General features: G+C 28.9%; 1 long non-coding RNA gene across 1 annotated transcript in view; it reads left to right on the forward strand.

Annotated features, from left to right (window-relative positions):
- Positions 1-5,986: 5,986 nt before the first annotated feature.
- Positions 5,987-18,904, forward strand: part of LOC129981431 (uncharacterized) — a 39,527-nt gene continuing 26,609 nt past the window's right edge. The window contains exon 1 of the long non-coding RNA XR_008785315.1: positions 5,987-6,366. This is a non-coding gene — a long non-coding RNA (uncharacterized LOC129981431). The remainder of the gene's footprint in view (positions 6,367-18,904) is intronic.

The following is an 18,904-nucleotide window of genomic DNA, read 5'->3' on the forward strand; positions in this document are numbered from 1 at the left end:
TAGGATATGTAAAGATTTTATATAAGGATTACATCTGTTTTAAAGTTCATGGAAAATTCGATTTTAATTTATAAATTTAAAAATACGATAATTCCAGGTATTTTTGACGCACTCTCAATCAAAAAAGTTAAAAGATTTTATAATTATTTTTAGTTTATTTTACAGATGTATGCATGCATTCTAATTAAATTAATTATTAAATTTCAATGTTATAAAATACCAAATTTTGAAATTGAAAAAAAAATAATATTCAACGATGTACACTTCCATGTATATTAGTTAAAAGTTAAAAGTATAAATATATATCGCAAAAAGGTGTAAAAGAGCTTTACAATATTCTAATCATGGAATTAGCATTGAAAATAAATATTTTATTTCTTATTACTTTCAAAATTCAAATAAATCTTTTAAAAATCCCTATAATATACTGATTTTGAAACTTCGCTCTTTTTATGCAACAGCAACTTTCGCCAATTAGAAGCTTCTCAACCCCAAAATCCATTTTATTCACCCATCACCCATGTTTATCATTCCATACAAGCTTGCATGAAAAGGGGGGCCCGAGCCGGCGTATTTATCGCCAAATTTTATGTCGCCTATGCCAACTATTTACGAGGAAATAAAAATGGAACGTCCCTTTATCTGTCGTTTTGAAGTCCACGCCCGGCGATACCACAGCGGAGGGACACTCAATTGACCACCCTCCCTTCCTGGCAAGCCAAAAACTTTATGACCCAGTAAAGGGTAGGGGGGATAGCAGTGAAAAGATCGAGACATGAAATCTGCAGGGTGGGTAGCGGCCGGGAGATATAGGAGAGCATTGGGGCTCACTACTGGAAACGTGGTTCGCACTGATATTGGCTAATTTCCAGGGGGACCTGGCGGCCGTATTTACGGTATTTGTTAAGGGCGTCGCAGGCCATTGACGGCGCAGTAACGGTCAGTCCTTTTTGCTGCTTCGCCGATTGACTGGCTGTTAGGAATGGCGATGGAAAGGTTGCTAGGACGAAAAAGCAGCCAAAACAGATGACAAATTGTTCAATTACATTCAATTAATCAGAATACGAAGTGATGTCTTCTAGATAATATTTTTTTTTATCTTAGAATTCTTCGCTGATAAATTAGCATTGATATTTAATTTGAAAAATAAAGCTTTTTCTAGCTTTTGAATCAAAAGGCCAAAAATCCAATTAATAAATTGCAGTGATTTTAAAACATTTCAGTAACACCTGTTGTTTAAATGCATTATTTATTTTAAAATCACTCTATTATCAATGCTTATGAAATTTGGGTTTTTCTTTTCTTCCTTTCTTGAGAATAACCAAATAAAGCAATAAACTGCTCGACTTTAATTATAATAATATAAATAAAATGTGGTAAATTTAAACATTAACAGCTTTGCTTCGCATATAACATTGACTGGCATGTGCTGCCAAATAATAAAGTAATTAAATTTGATTTTCTTCAGCGAAATTTTAGATAATATGTTTATGACATCTTTCTTCATTCAAACTGGCAATAAAATAAGATTATTAAAAATTCTTCCCCCTCCCAACTCCCTACCAAGCATAATTCTTTACATTTATTATTTTTGTGACCATTTTAATCTAGTCGATATCTTTAGAACATTGCCTGAATCATTTCATCCATCAATCTTAAATGCATTTCAGTTTCAGGTTCTTAAATACATTGTACGTTATTTTATAACATACATTAGTGTAATCATATTAGTGTAAAGAAAATTTAACTGTCTGTTGTAAATAAAAATATCATTAAAAGGCATATAGCTGCAGCTACAAAAAACGTTATGTTAGTACAGTGATGAAATTGTTTGTTTGAATCAGTGCCTCAGAAAAATAAAACTAATTAAAAAAAAAAAAAATTTGCATTTATTTTACAATAAGAATTATTTTATTATATATCAAGAGGGGACTACCAAATAGGCTGGTATACAAATTATTAGGGCCGATTGGCTGATGGGTAGGGGGGCTGGCAGATAGATTTAAAAAACTGTTGCTAGCCTAATTGCCAAATAAAATACTAATTTAAAAACTCTGAAAATACGAATTCTATGAATTATAATACATAGGAGCATTATCAGCACTTTGGCAAGTGTAATTAGTCAGCTTTATTCCGTTCATTTAGTACAGCATTTAATATACAGTAACATATGGCTAAATAAAACTGTGTTTAAACGTGAATTTCATTCAGTAATAGGCTGTAATAAATAAATAAGAAATTTGCATTTCCACGTAATTCCAGAAGTAAAAAAATTACCTTAAAATAAAATATAAACATAGCAATTACATTTATAATGTAAAACCAAATTCATCAAAAAGCCAGTCTTCATAATGTCTGCTACCTAGAACTGCAAAATGCCTAAATCTGATCCTGATTTTTTTAAAGGACTATTGTAATATAAAAATATTGCTCAAGTATTTCCATGTAATCAGATATTAGATCTTCAATTAGTATAGAGAACTTATTAGAAATTAAGTAAGGTTGCCCAAAGATAAATTTTCGCCTTTATAAACACTTATTGATTAGATTAATAAACGCAAGAAACAAACCAAATTTCATTTGCCGTTTGTGGAAGTTACGAGAAAATGAATTCTTTTAAAAAAATCTACCAAAAGTAGTCGATGTAAAATCCTGTGTACATAGAAAATCAGTACAATGAAAACCAGTCTTTTGAAATCAGTCAAACCTTTGTCTTTTTAACTCAACTATTCCAGTCCTTTTTCGCTAGTAATTTTCATTACAAGCGCATGCTTGAATTAAGTTATTACTATACTTTGTACGGTATGTACCTTGTACGCCGCATGTCTGCATTCTATGAAAATTGATTTATACCTTGCATGGAATTTTAAAAATGTCTTTCGCCGATTTTAGAATGTGTCCTGAAAGAGTGAAGTGCTGCATTTTTAAAATTTTTTATCTGGGAGAACCATACCTCTTCAAACACATAATTTATCATTGTTTCCTCATCAACTTCAATTTACCATCTTTGACATCTTCAAGCAGCAACTTCAAATAAATGACGGAAACCCGAATACTGATATTTGAATATGATGCGAAATAAATGAACGTTGTACTGTACAGTTTTGGTTAAGATGCAATCCTTGATAAAAAGCTAATAAAAATTGCAAAGTTGGAGGATTGAAATTAAACGTAAGTTTCAGGTATTATTGTCAACGATTCCAATCAACCATAACTAGCAAAGCAAAACACGACGCAGTTCCGATTATGACAGTAAAAAGAGGGAGAAACAAGAAGTGTCGAACGTTTAACAGCCTCAAAAGGTGATTTCCCTTTTAGGGAGGGAAACTGGAACTAAAACAAAAGAAATGCTTGATCAGCAGTTTAAGTTCCAGTTAATATATCCCGAAAGGCGTGGGAAATCCATTCATGACAGAAGTTAATAAGTCCTTCAAAACTGAGTTTAAATTGATGGAAAATAACTACTTTTTAAAAACTCGGGTAATCAAAAATTATTACATGCCCTTTTCCGCATATCTAATCAAAAATCAAAACTATCTTTAATTTATTCAAATTATAAATCATAAAAATAATAAAATAATATAAATCATAAAATCATATTTCAAGTTATCATCATTTTTTATTTTTAAACAATACTTGCGTAATCGCACTTAAATATTCTAATGCTTTCCTCTCTAACGCTTGCATTAAAAAAATTCATTTATAGAATTAATGTTCCGTTAAGAATGTCGCCCAAGATTTGAAATCGCATAAAATTTTTAAACTAATAGTTAAATACTAATTATTGTTAAGAGCTGAAAAATTCACAGTTAATAATAATTTCTTATTTAAAAAAAATAACTAAGATGAACATTTTAGATAAGGATATTTTCCCTACATCAAAAACTTTTCACTTGGTTCTAGAACTTACTTAAATCCATATAACAGAATTATAAGATGTTAGAAACTTTGACACTTTATTATATTTCTGTTGAATTCTTTAATGCTAAAAATAATAAGGGAATGAAAATTCGTTATTTCACTCATTTCCTCAAGATTTGAAAAATTTTATTGAATAAATTTTGAAATGTGTATATATATATATATATATATATATATATATATATTATTTTTATAAATGTTTTCGCCTGTTCTAATTAATATCTTTACAAGTTTATGCATTTATAATATGCGCGTATTCCTTAATATTTCTTCTTAATATAACTTCTTAAATATTTTCCACCTCTGTTAAATATGAAACCCAATTATAAGAGGAAAACGTTTTCGTGAATGTAAATTTGCATTAGAAGTTAGGATACAGTATTGAAACCATTTCTATAATGAAAATTTAAATATTTCTTTGTGTTTTCCCCTTAAATTCTGATTAAACATTTTGACTGAAGTGATGTTGTAGTGAAAGCTTATAAGCCAGTTCACAGCTACTCGACCCGAGCAATTGCTTTTGTATCGTGGTCATGTTACTGGACTGCGACCCACAAGGTCCCAGGTTCTATCCTAACTCATCCCAATTCGCCACAATGTTCTCAAATGTTTTTGATTATTAATAATTCTACATAGGACAAACTAAAATCCACGTTGTCAAATTTTCCTCCAGCCCAAATATTACCATACGATTCTGTTTGTTCTTTAGTTCAAGAAAACTCAATTTTAATGAATACAAATAATCATTAAAAATGAAATCTGCAATAAATAATAAATGGGAAAGAATTAATCTGATTAACGGAAAAATTAATTATTATTTCAGTCTTTTCAGCTCCATTCAAAATAAAATTCCGAAAGAAAACTGAAAATTATGCACAATCTATACCCTTAAAAAATTGATATTATCTTTCAACATACAATGCATCCAAAAAATACTAAGTGGTGGATTGTCAACCAAACAGCTAGCTGCCTATAGACACTAGGCTAAGAGGGGACTGCAAGCTATTCGATTAAAAATCTTAATTTCCCTAGCTGCCAAATAGATTGTAAAACATACAAATTCTATTAATGATAAAATATTTGGTTAATATTAAAATTTTATAAAATATAATTGTCCAGGTTCCTATTTACTTCATTATATTCATTTAATTATTAGAATATTCATAAAACCGTTTCAATACTATCGCGCACAAGCACGGATGCTGAGCTGACAACTCACATCCATATAAAATAAAAATATTGAGTAAAAAAAATCATGTATTAAATTTAAAAAAATAGTCATCTCAAAATATGAACTGATATGAATCAACTCAAATCCATATGAAATAAAAATATTGAATAAAAAATCATGTATTAAATAAAAAAATAGTCTTCCCAAATTAATGAATTAAAAAATATTAATTTAAAATAAATTAATCACAAATTATAAACGTGTAAAAATGCGGAACTAAATTGATAATCTAATTAAAAGAGAGATCTCATATTCTTGAATGAATAGAGCTGCAAAATGTCTAAATCTGGCACTGAGGATAGTAGAAAATAAAAATGCACTTTTCATTTCAAAATAATTTGTAATGGAAATCTTGTTTCAAAGAATAAAAAACTTGGAATGAAAATATACACTTCTGCACATGTTGATTTTTTTTTTTTTTTTTCATTTTAAATCTCTATACTTAAGTTATTGTTTGTTTGTTTTCTGTAAGAATTAAAGACATATTTCATATTTTTTTCATTCTTTCATCTATTTCCTTTCCTAAATCTACGAGTTTATTATTTTTTTTTCTTAGTTCTTTGACCACCTTTCTTCATACTATTCTACAGACTAGCTACTTAAGTTTTATTTTCAATTGCCTATCACCTGAAACACTACTAACTGATTTATGGAACCGAGTTATCTTCTCATGTCTGGCAGTTGGCTTAAAAAAAAACTAACGAAGTAAGATTGTGCACCGGACACATCATTATTCATGCGTAGCAAAAATTAAAAATAAATAAATCTCGCCAAAGCAAAAACCTTACTGACTGATTACGTCTTCTTCATCTCTTACAGGTTAAGACCATTTAAAACAAGTTACTTATTTCGCTTTATTGAAATTGAACAGGATAATTGCGAAAATATAATAGGGATGTTCTACCATAACGAAGGTTGATGAATCGTCGGTCTTTATACACGGCCCCCAGACGTTATTAATTATTCTGCTGTTGAAGTTCACGAGATCAAATTATCGATAAAACTGTCATGTTAAGAAAGGACAAGAAAATATACATGCCTTGTTAGACACCAGAGGTCAGTCAACAAAACCTGTTTGAAACTCACATTCGCAGTTTGCGGAATATTTTGGTCACTAGATGGCGTTACTTGTCTTACTCGGCTTGTTTTTGAGTTTCTAGTCTGCGCGATGGAAATTTTGGCTCCGATTCGGGGAAATTCGATTGTAAAAAGCGGTAAGTAATTTTTTATAATTAAATTGATATGACAGGTATGATTTTTTTGTTCATTAATAACTAATTCAATTGATCAATAAATGATTAAATTAATATGAACTATTAATTCGTAATATTAGTGTTGTAACACTATTGTTGATATAACAAGCATTAGGTATTGGCAAAATTTGTATCCGCTTGTACCTATTTTCAGCGTAAATAAAAAGATTATTAAATGTTTAAAAACAAGAATAAAATTAAGGGAAAGCCTCAAAAGTAGGAAAAAATTTCAATCTGATGTTTAGTTTAAAATATTGCTTAAATTTGTTTAAGAATTTCATTTGATTTATACGTGTTTTATACGTATTTGGAGGAAATAAATAAAAAAATCAACTCAAAATATTGAAATTAATTGGTGAATGAATCATCGAAGAATATCATATTCCATTATGAAATTTTTGGCAGTCAAATTTTAATTGTCCATTTGTTACAGTATGAAAATAAATATTTTTTTTTAATAAATGCTCAAAATTATTTGCCAGTATTGGATTCAGAATTGATTAACAACTAATATCGTGTTAAAAATGGAAATTGTTGGATTTATATTGTAAATATTCAACTGAAACTCTGTTACTTTAAAAACAGTTATAGTATAATTTCCAAAAAGAGATATCATAATTTTTAATGAAGATAGCAAAAATTCGCGGAATTAGAAACTATCTATAACTAGACATCTATTTTATAAATATAATAATTCCACTGAGTATGCTGCTTCATGATATTTAGGATTAGTAACAAACATATCAATTTGATTTCAGGAATTATTGATCAATCAATTTGATCGAAATTTGATTAGGAGGGGGGAAAAATGTAATTTTAAGTGAAGAAATTTCGGAGTTTTTATCAAGATTTTAATTCCTGTTGTCAGCCCTTGGTTATTTTGTACTGTATTGAGTATAGAATATTGCTCTTAATTACGTAGAGGCTACAGTTTTGGAAAATAGTATTACTAATATGGTATTAGAGGATAAGTCAAAATAGTCTTGATTTATGATAGTAATGATTTATCGTTTAACCGCATTTCTAACATAGTAGTTTAATGCAAAGCGATGCGCGATATCGCTAAGTTTATTTCGATGAGCTCTGTGTAGATGCAGAAATGGTAAATCAAAAGTTGTTTAAAAAATCATTAATAATTAATCAAAGTTAATTTTATATTGTTAAGCTTATTTTTGCTTGATAAAATAATCACCCTTTCTTATATTAGAATCCTAATTTCAAGGTTGGTATGAATAAGAGTATATTTAATAGTCTTGAACCGCGGTCAGTTGACGAGGAAGGCAGCAATCCGTTCTTCTGATTTTTTTTTTTTTCACTTCCAAGTAAAAACAAACATTTTTTTGCAATAACAGAGTTCCGATTTCAGCTCCAGGAGCTATTCAGAAAATTAGACTTTTTAAATTTTTACAATTAATGCATTAGCTGAATTTCCTTATTTTTTATTTTTTTAACTCCTACTTGGGACAGTGATAATTAGATTAAATTATTGTTATTATTATTTTAGCAAAGACAAGTTCGGAAATTTTAACCCAAAGTCTCCCAATAAATATTCCCTCATTGCAGTTGCGTTACGAAAGATGGGCAGGAAAAGGGAGCAGCAGATTTTTCTCGGCGCCAATTATTGGAGTTTATTTGTTTACTTAACGATTTTAAGACCAAATACCAATCAATATTGATATTGGAAAGGACGAAAAATAAATGATTAATCCCAGTGGTATTTTTCGGGGCTAGACTATGCACTTCAAGAGGCCCTTCTTTTAATAAGATGGTCAATTTAATTTCAGCAATTTTCAACATGTTAATATTTTATTTTTATTTTTAGTTGATAGATTTTTTTTTACTTCATGAATATATATATATATATATATATATATATATATATATATATATATATATATATATATATATATATATATATATATATATATATATATATATATATATACATGCACATTTATTTATCGATTTATTATGACACCACACTGTTTGATATCCATGCTTGATCTCAATATTATTAAATTAAATGTACAATTTTATTAATATCCTAATATCTAATTGAATGCTTCGAAGCAAAAAGGATCTTGGTTAATTCTGCTTCATATTCAAGATTATCCTAATATTTTGCTTAATATTATCCTAATATTATATAATAATTTATTTTTAAAACATCTCTTTGAAAACAAAGAAAATACAATATTTTAATCGACTTCTTGGTGGCCTGTTCTCAGCCTCACTTCCTAGGTAGCTGCCTAATTGGAAATTCGGCTCTGAATAGTCCTTTCCTTATACCTTTACTAAGATTGTAAAAATTTAGAGCTGTTCTTTTAGCTTTAGCTTCATTAATTAAGCATATTATCTAATTGATATTCCATCTGAAAAATAACGAATGTTGAACAAAAATACACACAAATCTAATTTAATTGTCATTCAGAATATTTATAAAATATCTTGCAATCTTGACGTTATTTTTAGTTATGACTTTAAAAAAAAAAGACCTGACCTTCGCAACAGGTTGCACACATTCGTATCATTACCATTTGCAGTGTGTTTCTTAGAAGCTGTAAATAACTCTCTGTGGATTGTACAGTAGACATTTTAAGCGAAAAGTGTGATATGACAAACATAAATGTCACGGCGAGATGTTTATATATCTCATTTAACATTCAAATTTTCTCTCCACTAGCACTGTCTTGACCTTCACCTGATTCGAGCAGACATGTTTTGTACTTATTGCAAGAATAAAGATGTCATGTTGCTTTCTTGATATGCATTTCCTGTGGCATGTTATGAATGTTACATCTTTTATTTTCCTCTTTTTCGGAATGCAGCGACAAAATATATGTATTCAAAGTACTCTGAAGACGGTATATCATCTGGTTAGAATCAAATACCGTGATGGAATGTTAAAAAAAGCGCGTTCATTAACAATCAGAAGGCGAAAAAACAAAATAACTGAGCTTTACGGTTTGTAACATTCCCGTGATTTGTTGTTCTTTTATAGAGAATTCTTGTTATAGAAATTTTTTTATTTGTCAAATTGTTGAGAAATTGCCACTAAAAATACCAAAGATGCACGCAAAGACAAAAAGAGTTTGCGTTAATTTGTAATCTAAGATATAACATAATGAAACAAAACGTTTCTTGGTATTTCTTCCCTTCTTAGGTTGAAATTCTAACGGTGCAAAATTTTAACAAATCAAAATGCCCAATCCGATACATTAGCGAGTAATACAGAAACTGGAATCGAAAATTATTACAAAAAAAAAATCAATGTTAACATCGCACAAATAATAAAAATGTTTCAATTGGGGCAGATGCATTTATTAATAGTCTACAGGAGAAGTTACATGTTAATAAATATTTATAATTTATAAAATTTCTCTGATTTCTTTTCTATTATAAACCTCAGAATTATAAATATTGAAAAATTTGTATTGATCAAAATATTACGAAATTGAAAAAACATTAAAAATGACAAATACGTTTATACTAGCAAAAAAAAATGCGTTCATTTATAATTCTGATAGTAGATAGAATAAGAAAAATAACTACAAATTATGAAAAATACAAATTGTAAAATTACTCTTTTTCGTCTTTCGTTGACAGATGGAAGAATTTTACATTTAGAAAATACTTCATTGGTTAAAATTTTGCAAAATAGCCGTGGCAACACATTCAAGTTTCTAAAAAATGTTTTCACAAGCCTTCCAAAGAATGTTCGTTTATTTATAGTCAGCGAATAAAATAATATGATTATTACTGAAGATTTCCAAAATTCCGCCGATTTATCTTTTATTATAAGCCTCAAAATTCTAAATGAAGAAAAAAAAATTATAGAAACAAAAGGTTACAAAATTGTCATAGAAATATATAAAAATACCAAGGAAATTTGCTGACAAAGAATGAAAGTTTTGTAATAATCTGAGTGAAATCATTGAGAATTGATTTTTCAACTTTCCTTAATTTTTTTTGTCTAGACTAAAGCCGTCCAAATCTGAAAATATAAAATATTTTATAAATCAAAATGAAGAAAATGGCATATTAGCAAATAACGGAGAAGCCGGTATCAAATATTATTGCAGGTAAGATCACAAAAATATTAAAGCGCTTATTTTGTTTTTTAAAAAAAATATTCGATTATTTATTGTTTGATAGAAAAATAAAAAAATAATTAAATAATTTGTAATGTTTTCTTGCCCATTGTTTTTTACTTTTCTTTTGAAAAATGTTTCCTACTCATACCTGTTTTTTTTTTATTCAACAAAAAACTTATTCCAAAAAAACAAATTTTCTATCGATGAAGAATATTGTACTTCAGATATAAATGAGGAATGTTGAAAGTGACAGCAAAAAAATTGCTACAAAATTTCCATTGTAAGATTTTAAAAATTTCAATATTGTTTACTGTTTAAGCAAAATCTGCTTTCCTGTTTGTTTGTTTTTAATCTTTAGGGTCTAGATTTAAACTGTACAAATATAAATACAGAGAAAGGTTTACAATTAAAAGATACAGAATTTGTGACATAAGAAACACAGAAAAGGAATGCACAGGAAACCTTTAAAAATCCACTGTTCTATGAAAGGTTTAAAAATAACAAAAACATATAAAACAGAAAAAAAAATTGAAAAACCTAGTTATTTTTTTATGATTAACGGTACTATCAATCGCCGTAACAAAAACTTTTATTTTTCCTACTTTTACTTTTTAACTTTTAATTTCACCTCACTGTTATTTTTCCATTACTTTTATTTGACTTCTGTTGTTTCCTGCAGCTTTCATGCGGAATTTTAAATTAATTTTGCTCTCACTTCCTGAGCCTGAATTTAAATTTTGTACATTGAGTATCCTCAATGAAAATAATTTATTTTTAGGAAGTCAAAATACAATTATCAATTAATAATTTATTAAATTAAATTTTGATTCCAGTGGTACCATCTGTTAGTGAGTTTCAAAAAATAAAATCAGATCTCAAGATTAAAAATTAAAAAATAATTAAAACAAAAGATTTATAGTTAATACAGCTTTAAAAGAATGCTTTTAATTTTTAAGAAGTTAAATTGAATTACTTTCTAATTTTGAAATACAATTATTAATATAATGTCTATTATTGAATTTAAATATTAAAAAATCTTTTTTAAAAAAAGAAATCAATCAAAATAACTCCGTAAACCTTTCTTTGGGTTCATTTGCATTTTCTTAATCATTTTTTAATGATTCATTATATCGTTTTTACTGCTTTTTTTAATGAATCCTTCAGAAAATATAAAACAAATCCCACTAATACACATTCTCAATTGATTTAATAATCTTATAATTATATTAAAAAAAATTAAAGCAAAAGTTTTTGCTCTTTAATACAGTTTTAAAAGCAGGCTTTTAATTTTTTAAAACTTTAATTGGATTATTTTCTAAATTTGAAATACATTTGTTAACCTTATATCCATCATTGAATCTAAATGTTAAACACTTTAAAGAAAAGAAAATCAATCAAAATAACTCCGTTAACACTTCGTTTTCTATACTATCATTTCCTTAATCATTTTTTTAATGTTTCATGCTATCATTTTTACTGCTTTTTATAATGATGCGTGACTCCTTTAGACAATATAAATCAAATCTTACTAAGACAGCTTTCGCAATTGGCTTAACAATCTTATAATTCTCTGAAATAGTAAATATTGTTTACGGCGATAAATTACAACATTTAAGACAGGTTAATGTGTTTAAATCCCAGATTAGCACCGACTTATGAAAACTCATTGAAGTATGAACTACTTAATTAATGTTGGTCTTGGATTTATTCTGATAAAAGAATGATTAATACAATGAATTTTGATAAGCTTTATAATCCTCACTATTAAATTACACATTTATCAAGAACTTCCAGCTTATAATAGTAATAATTCATTGTAACACAAAATGTATATAAAATCCATTATCTACTTAATTCATCTATCGGGAAGCGATATAATCTGACCATAATACTGTGAAGGTCAATCGTAAAATATCCTCAAAGATTAAAGGATACCGCTGAGCTCCGGTATCAATCCCAAATAGCAAATAATCAGAGGCGATCTCTGATCTGCCTGTACCATTTCGAAAGGCCGCTTTTAACCCGGAGGGAAAACGCAAATGCCACAATTCACCTCTACTCTGCAGACCAACAAGTACAACGGTCCAGACATCTTGTCATCTAGGTTGTCTAACTTGGTGTTCTAATAAGAGTGACTTCGAACAAGCTTGACATTTCATTGTCCCGACAGGATATACACAAAGAAACGTCAACGAAGAGAAATAATCGCAATGAAATTGTCTGCTGTTATCAAGTTTCAACAGACAAGTTCTGTTGGCGGCATATCGTTGAGTGGCAGGTACTACCTACTTTCATGGACATGAAGCAGATATGATTTGACGCTAAGCGATTCGAGTTCTACCAGGAAATGACGATTAGGTTGACAGTAAATTGACAAGTAAAAAGCGTGCTGAAGGTATATTCGAGGATTTTTATTTGTTTTCCCGACGTTGTCAATATTGGCAGTTTGACATTTGGGTTGATTGCTTTCTGAGTGCTCCAAATTCGAGAGAATAAGGAAAAATTGGGAATATTTTCAGAGAATAATCTGTAGCTCATTGTTCAGTTACATTATTCCTGAGCAAAGGAGAAAAAGATATAATAAAGAGTAATTATTCCAAAAAGTCGTATTTTTTTTTTTATGAAATGTTTGACAGCTAATTACTCAGAATTGCATTTTTTTTCTTTCTTGACATTTTAGGGATTTTATTTGATATATACGGAAATGTGACGTATTGAAGAATTTAATCAAAGAAAATTCGTAACAGAATTTAAATATATGCATTTAAAGCTCTATCTTTCGGGTCTATGAGGTAGAATTCTTTTTTAGTGAATTAATTATATTTTATAGGTTTTAAAACTTCAGTTTTCTATCAATTGTTGAATTTTGTTGATTTTTTTTACTTACAGCCAGTTACCCCATTACCACAGAACTAAGCCATATAAATAGATATTTTTGTGACTGACTGTTATACTCATTGACTATCCAACTTTTACCTAAGAAGGCAACAGCCAACAGAAGTTCGAAGAATCTTCAAACTGTTGGTAAAAGGCTAAAAGGCAAGTTGTCGATAAGTGGCAATTAATGCGAAACACATTGTTGGATTGCATTTTTTCTAATACACAAGAAATCAGAAAATTTAAAAAAATAAACAGTCTATTTTTATATAATATGATACTAGTGACCTATGTCAATGCCAGCTAGAAACATAGTTTAATTTATTTTGTGTTATTTCACTTCTAGAATTTACTCTAAAATTATATCTTAATGTTCACTTAGTCCAACAAGATTTAATTGCTCATTAATTGCATTAAAATCACTTTTCAAAAGAAAAGTTTGCTATCTTATTTCGGATTTAAAAATATTGGTAGCCTATATATATGAACGTAATTTTTTTTTCTTCGGGCATCAACTGCAAATAATAGTAGGGACAAAAAGATATAATCAAATGGATATTTATGATATGCAAAAGGCAATTTGGTTTAATGCATTTGTCATGAATTCATAACAAAATATTTTTAAATTACAGGGAATTTGAATTACTTTTAGTTGCTCAAATTGCAGAAGCTGCCACAAGAGATCGCTGACTTTGTTTTTTCAACATCAAAATTTTACATACATGATCTTATTTTTGGTCAATGCACATAGCTTAAATAGTTTTGAATTCAAGTTTTCCATCTCAGAACATAAGATGTGCACACTTCATAATCTTTAACAGGATGCCAGATACCAAAGATTATCCACAGCATCTCACTTTCTAAATTTCCAAGCCATAATGACTGGAAGTCATTGGACCACAACATTAAAATTAATGAATGCTTTATTCACATATATTTCAGATAATTGCAAAAGTGTGTGATGGCAGGATCTAATAATTCTGTCTCAGAATAGTGTTATCACATGTAAAGTAAACATAAACATAAATGACAATACCAAAGTTATAGTACGTTATCATTTTTTGATTAGCCATTTGAAATTCTGATAGTGATAATACTGTATGGATTTTGATGGATCGCTAATACATAACCCAAAATCTGGGAAGTTACACAGTATATATGGCGGATCTTCAACCAATTGGACAGTTGCTGTCTAGTGGGCATTGCGACGGAAGGGTCTACGCCAGATTGTAATTGACTCTTGACTTATCATATGTAGGCTTAACTAGGATGCAACAGGAAGGGACACGTCCATGAACCATTAACATTTCAAGAAATATTTATTAAAGAGTTTTATTTCTGTTTTCAGTCAGCAACAAATGTTTTTGTAAGTGGAAATGCTTAAATTATATTCCTTTCAAAAGTTGGTACTGGCAACTAATTATTTGTTTAAAATTATGGTGCAATAGATGTCATGCAGTTTTAAAAAGGGACTTTAATCCAATTAAACTACAATAAGAATCGAAGTCTTCAATGAACTGTAAGTATTTACTATTCTAACACGTCGGTGAATGGATGACCAATTCTGTCTCATTCTTGATCAAAAGTCTGAATCTTTATCAATTCTTCATTCAAAAATTATCCACCAGTGTTGAAGACCAGATTTCGTTATTTAGACTTTGCTGTCACGTATGTGCAAGTATAATTTTAGGACAGATTCATGAATTTAAATATTACACCTTACTATCTTTGTTGACAAGGATTAGCAAGGAAAATTTTTGGACTAAGTCAGAATTTTTAAAGCAGCTAATTTCTGATCAGATTTTCGAAGTTCAAATCTTTACAAATTCTTCTTCATTCAAAAACTATCCACCAGAGATGAAGACCAGATTCTTCCAAACCAGATTCTACTAATGATGAAGATAGACTTTGCTGCTACCCATATGCAACAATAATTTTAGAACAAATTCAAAAACTTTAATATAACATCTTATTGTATTCGTTGTCATAGAATTTTTAAAACATTAATGTTTTTGTTATGTTATGGATATGTGAAGATAATTCTGAAAAAAAAAATTAAGAATTTTAATGCTGCATGTTACTACTTTAGTTTCTACCGATGTTAGAGAGCAATTGAAGAGAAACTCATCATTTTTTAATACAGTACGCTAATGCATTTGCTACCACAGATGTGCAAGAATAATTTTAGGACAAATATTAATACTTTTGTTAAAACCCTTTACTGCCTTTTCTTGTCCCGGATGTATGAGAATAATTTTAGGACAAATATTAATACTTTTGTTAAAACCCTTTACTGCCCTTCCTTGTCCCGGATGTATGAGAATAATTTTAGGACAAATATTAATACTTTTGTTAAAACCCTTTACTGCCTTTTCTTGTCCCGGATGTATGAGAATAATTTTAGGACAAATATTAATACTTTTGTTAAAACCCTTTACTGCCTTTTCTTGTCCCGGATGTATGAGAATAATTTTAGGACAAATATTAATACTTTTGTTAAAACCCTTTACTGCCTTTTCTTGTCCAGGATGTATGAGAATAATTTTAGGACAAATATTAATACTTTTGTTAAAACCCTTTACTGCCTTTTCTTGTACCGGATGTATGAGAATAATTTTAGGACTTTTAACTAATTATTTGATCTAAAAATGAAATCCAATTTGCGTTCAAACCATTCGTTCTAAGACAGTATTATTCCTTGAATATAGTTGTCACTGTGGCCACAATTCCTAAAAAGCAAAGAAACGCCACCAAAAATTTTGCACCACCCCTTGTGTCGAAGGCAAACTGAGCGGGCCACCCTATTTTATTATTATTAGAGCGTCCGCCGACCCGGCGCGATTCGTCATCACTCATGTTTAGAGCAACACTTGAGGGGTGTGCGGGGAAGTTGAAAATCCGCAATTCGGCGATCCGTCTTCGTTACGTCTCCGCGGAATATTGTGGGCCGTCATCGGAGAACCCAGATCTTATGGAAATGGATGACACGGGAACGTCTGCTAGGGTCTCCCGAATCATTCATCTTCATACACACGGGGGGGGGGGGGGCAGTGTCGTTTCACTTTTCGCTTCCACCTCCTCCCCCACAACTCAAAGCCAATACTTTGTGAGTTAGAGGGAGCTACTGTTTGGTTCCCCGTATTCTTTTGGGTTCTGGAACTTCAAATTCGCAGTCGAACGTCTATACAAAGCCCTCTTTTAACAATACAGAGATGTTAATCTGTATGTTGGAACAGATGTGGATTTTCCTTTTCAGATACTTGAAGAATTGCCTATTTAGTAACATAACTGCTATGTTAGAATAAGAGTGCTTAAAATTCACCTCCCCCCCCCATCACCAATGAAGTAATCTGTCTATGTTTTTATCACCTGGCTGATCGTTTTGTTTTATACTCCAATTCAGTGACCGTAACTTGTGATAGGTAAATTGATGATAGTCATTGGTATTGAGGAATGCGGTAAAAAATTTAACTTCTGAACGATAAAGGAATAGCAGAGAAAGCGTATCTCTGTTTCACCGCCCGTTTTAAGAGGCTATTTTATATTTTCTTCCGGCCGTAATGTAAAGGTTAAATTTAATAAAATTACAGACTTTTTACTGGGATGTGGTAGGTGGACTTTCTGATATTTTGCATTTAAAATCTCATCATCAGCTTCTACTTTAATTATTCCCCCTAAAAGAAAACTCGGTTTTTCTTTATTCCATCATGGTTTTTTGTGAAACATATATTTCTCTTCTACTTCAAGCTGTATCTTAAGTACTTGAAAAATGAAAAATTATTCACTGTAAGAACCAGAGAAATAAATAAAAGTATAAAAGTGATTTTCGGTAGTAAATAAAATTCGGTACATAAAATTGTAATTAATCAACAATCTAATGCATCTTTTAATTCAATATCTTCAAGAGAAACAAAAAAAAAATATCAACAATTTTTCGTAGACAAAGGGAAACTTCTTTATTTAAGTCTTTCAGAACACAGTTTCGATTTCCTGTTGCTGCAAACTCGAAGAAATAAAAGATTTTATACAGTTTGTGAAGCGAAGAAGGTACACTAAAATACAATTCCTGAGATAACAGATGCCAAGTTTTAAATGTTTTCTATTGCAAGAAAATTTTGTGGGTGCATAAAATTTAAAGTAAATAAATAAAAGTAGAAAAACTAATAATCAATAAAAATTAATTAAAAATGCTGAACATTTTTTTCGTCAATATACATAAAAATAGTATTCATATATATATGAATGTATTTTATTCTTGTTCTTCTTGTTCTTTAAGAATGTTTTCTACTTGTTCTTTAAAGAATCGAAACAGTTACTTAATTTTTTATAACCAGTAGTAAGGAAATCAAAAAATATAATTTAGAAAATTTATTCAGAAATTTTATTTTATGTTTTTAATTAAAATTAATTCAAAATTAATATTTTCTCAGGCTCCGATTTCTTTTAATGCATCATGACAAGTCAGAAATCTAATTATTATTTTATTAGATAATAAATCAGTTGCTTAAAATTAATTGAAAGATTCAAAATTTATTACATGAAAATATAGTAATACAGAGCCTGCGATTCATATGATACCACAATCCATGTGAAGAATAAGGGGGGGGGGAATAATAATTTGTTCTCTTTAATATATATGAAAATAGTTTCCATACACGTGAATATAATTTTTTCTTGCATTTTCTTTATTTTCTTTATAGTTCCAAAATAGTTGTAAACATTTTTATAAACGGTGGTAAGAATATCAAACAATATAATTAGGAAATTTTTTAGAAATTTTTTAATTAAAATCAATTTAAAATTATTGATTTGTTTAGTTCCGATTTTTTTAACGCATCAAGGACATGTCCGAAATTTCATTATTTTTTATTAGATAATAAATCATCTGCTTAAAATTAATTGAAAAATTCAAAATTTATTACATGAAAATATAGTAATACAGAGCCTGCGATTCATATGATACCACAATCCGTGTGAAGAATAAGGGGGAAAAAATAATAATTTGTTCTCTTTAATATATATGAAAATAGCTTCCATACACGTGAATATAATTTTTTCTTGCATTTTCTTTATTTTCTTTATAGTTGCAAAATAGTTGTAAACATTTTTATAAACGGTGGTATGAATATCAAACAATATAATTAAGAAATTTTTTAGAAATTTTTTAATTAAAATCAATTTAAAATTATTGATTTGTTTCGTTCCGATTTTTTTAACGCATCAAGGACATGTCCGAAATTTCATTATTTTTTATTAGATAATAAATCATCTGCTTAAAATTAATTGAAAAATTCAAAATTTATTACATGAAAATATAGTAATACAGAGCCTGCGATTCATATGATACCACAATCCGTGTGAAGAATAAGGGGGGAAAAATAATAATTTGTTCTCTTTAATATATATGAAAATAGCTTCCATACACGTGAATATAATTTTTTCTTGCATTTTCTTTATTTTCTTTATAGTTGCAAAATAGTTGTAAACATTTTTATAAACGGTGGTATGAATATCAAACAATATAATTA

Source organism: Argiope bruennichi, chromosome 8 (genome assembly GCF_947563725.1).
Source record: "Argiope bruennichi chromosome 8, qqArgBrue1.1, whole genome shotgun sequence".
Classification (NCBI taxonomy): domain Eukaryota; kingdom Metazoa; phylum Arthropoda; class Arachnida; order Araneae; family Araneidae; genus Argiope; species Argiope bruennichi.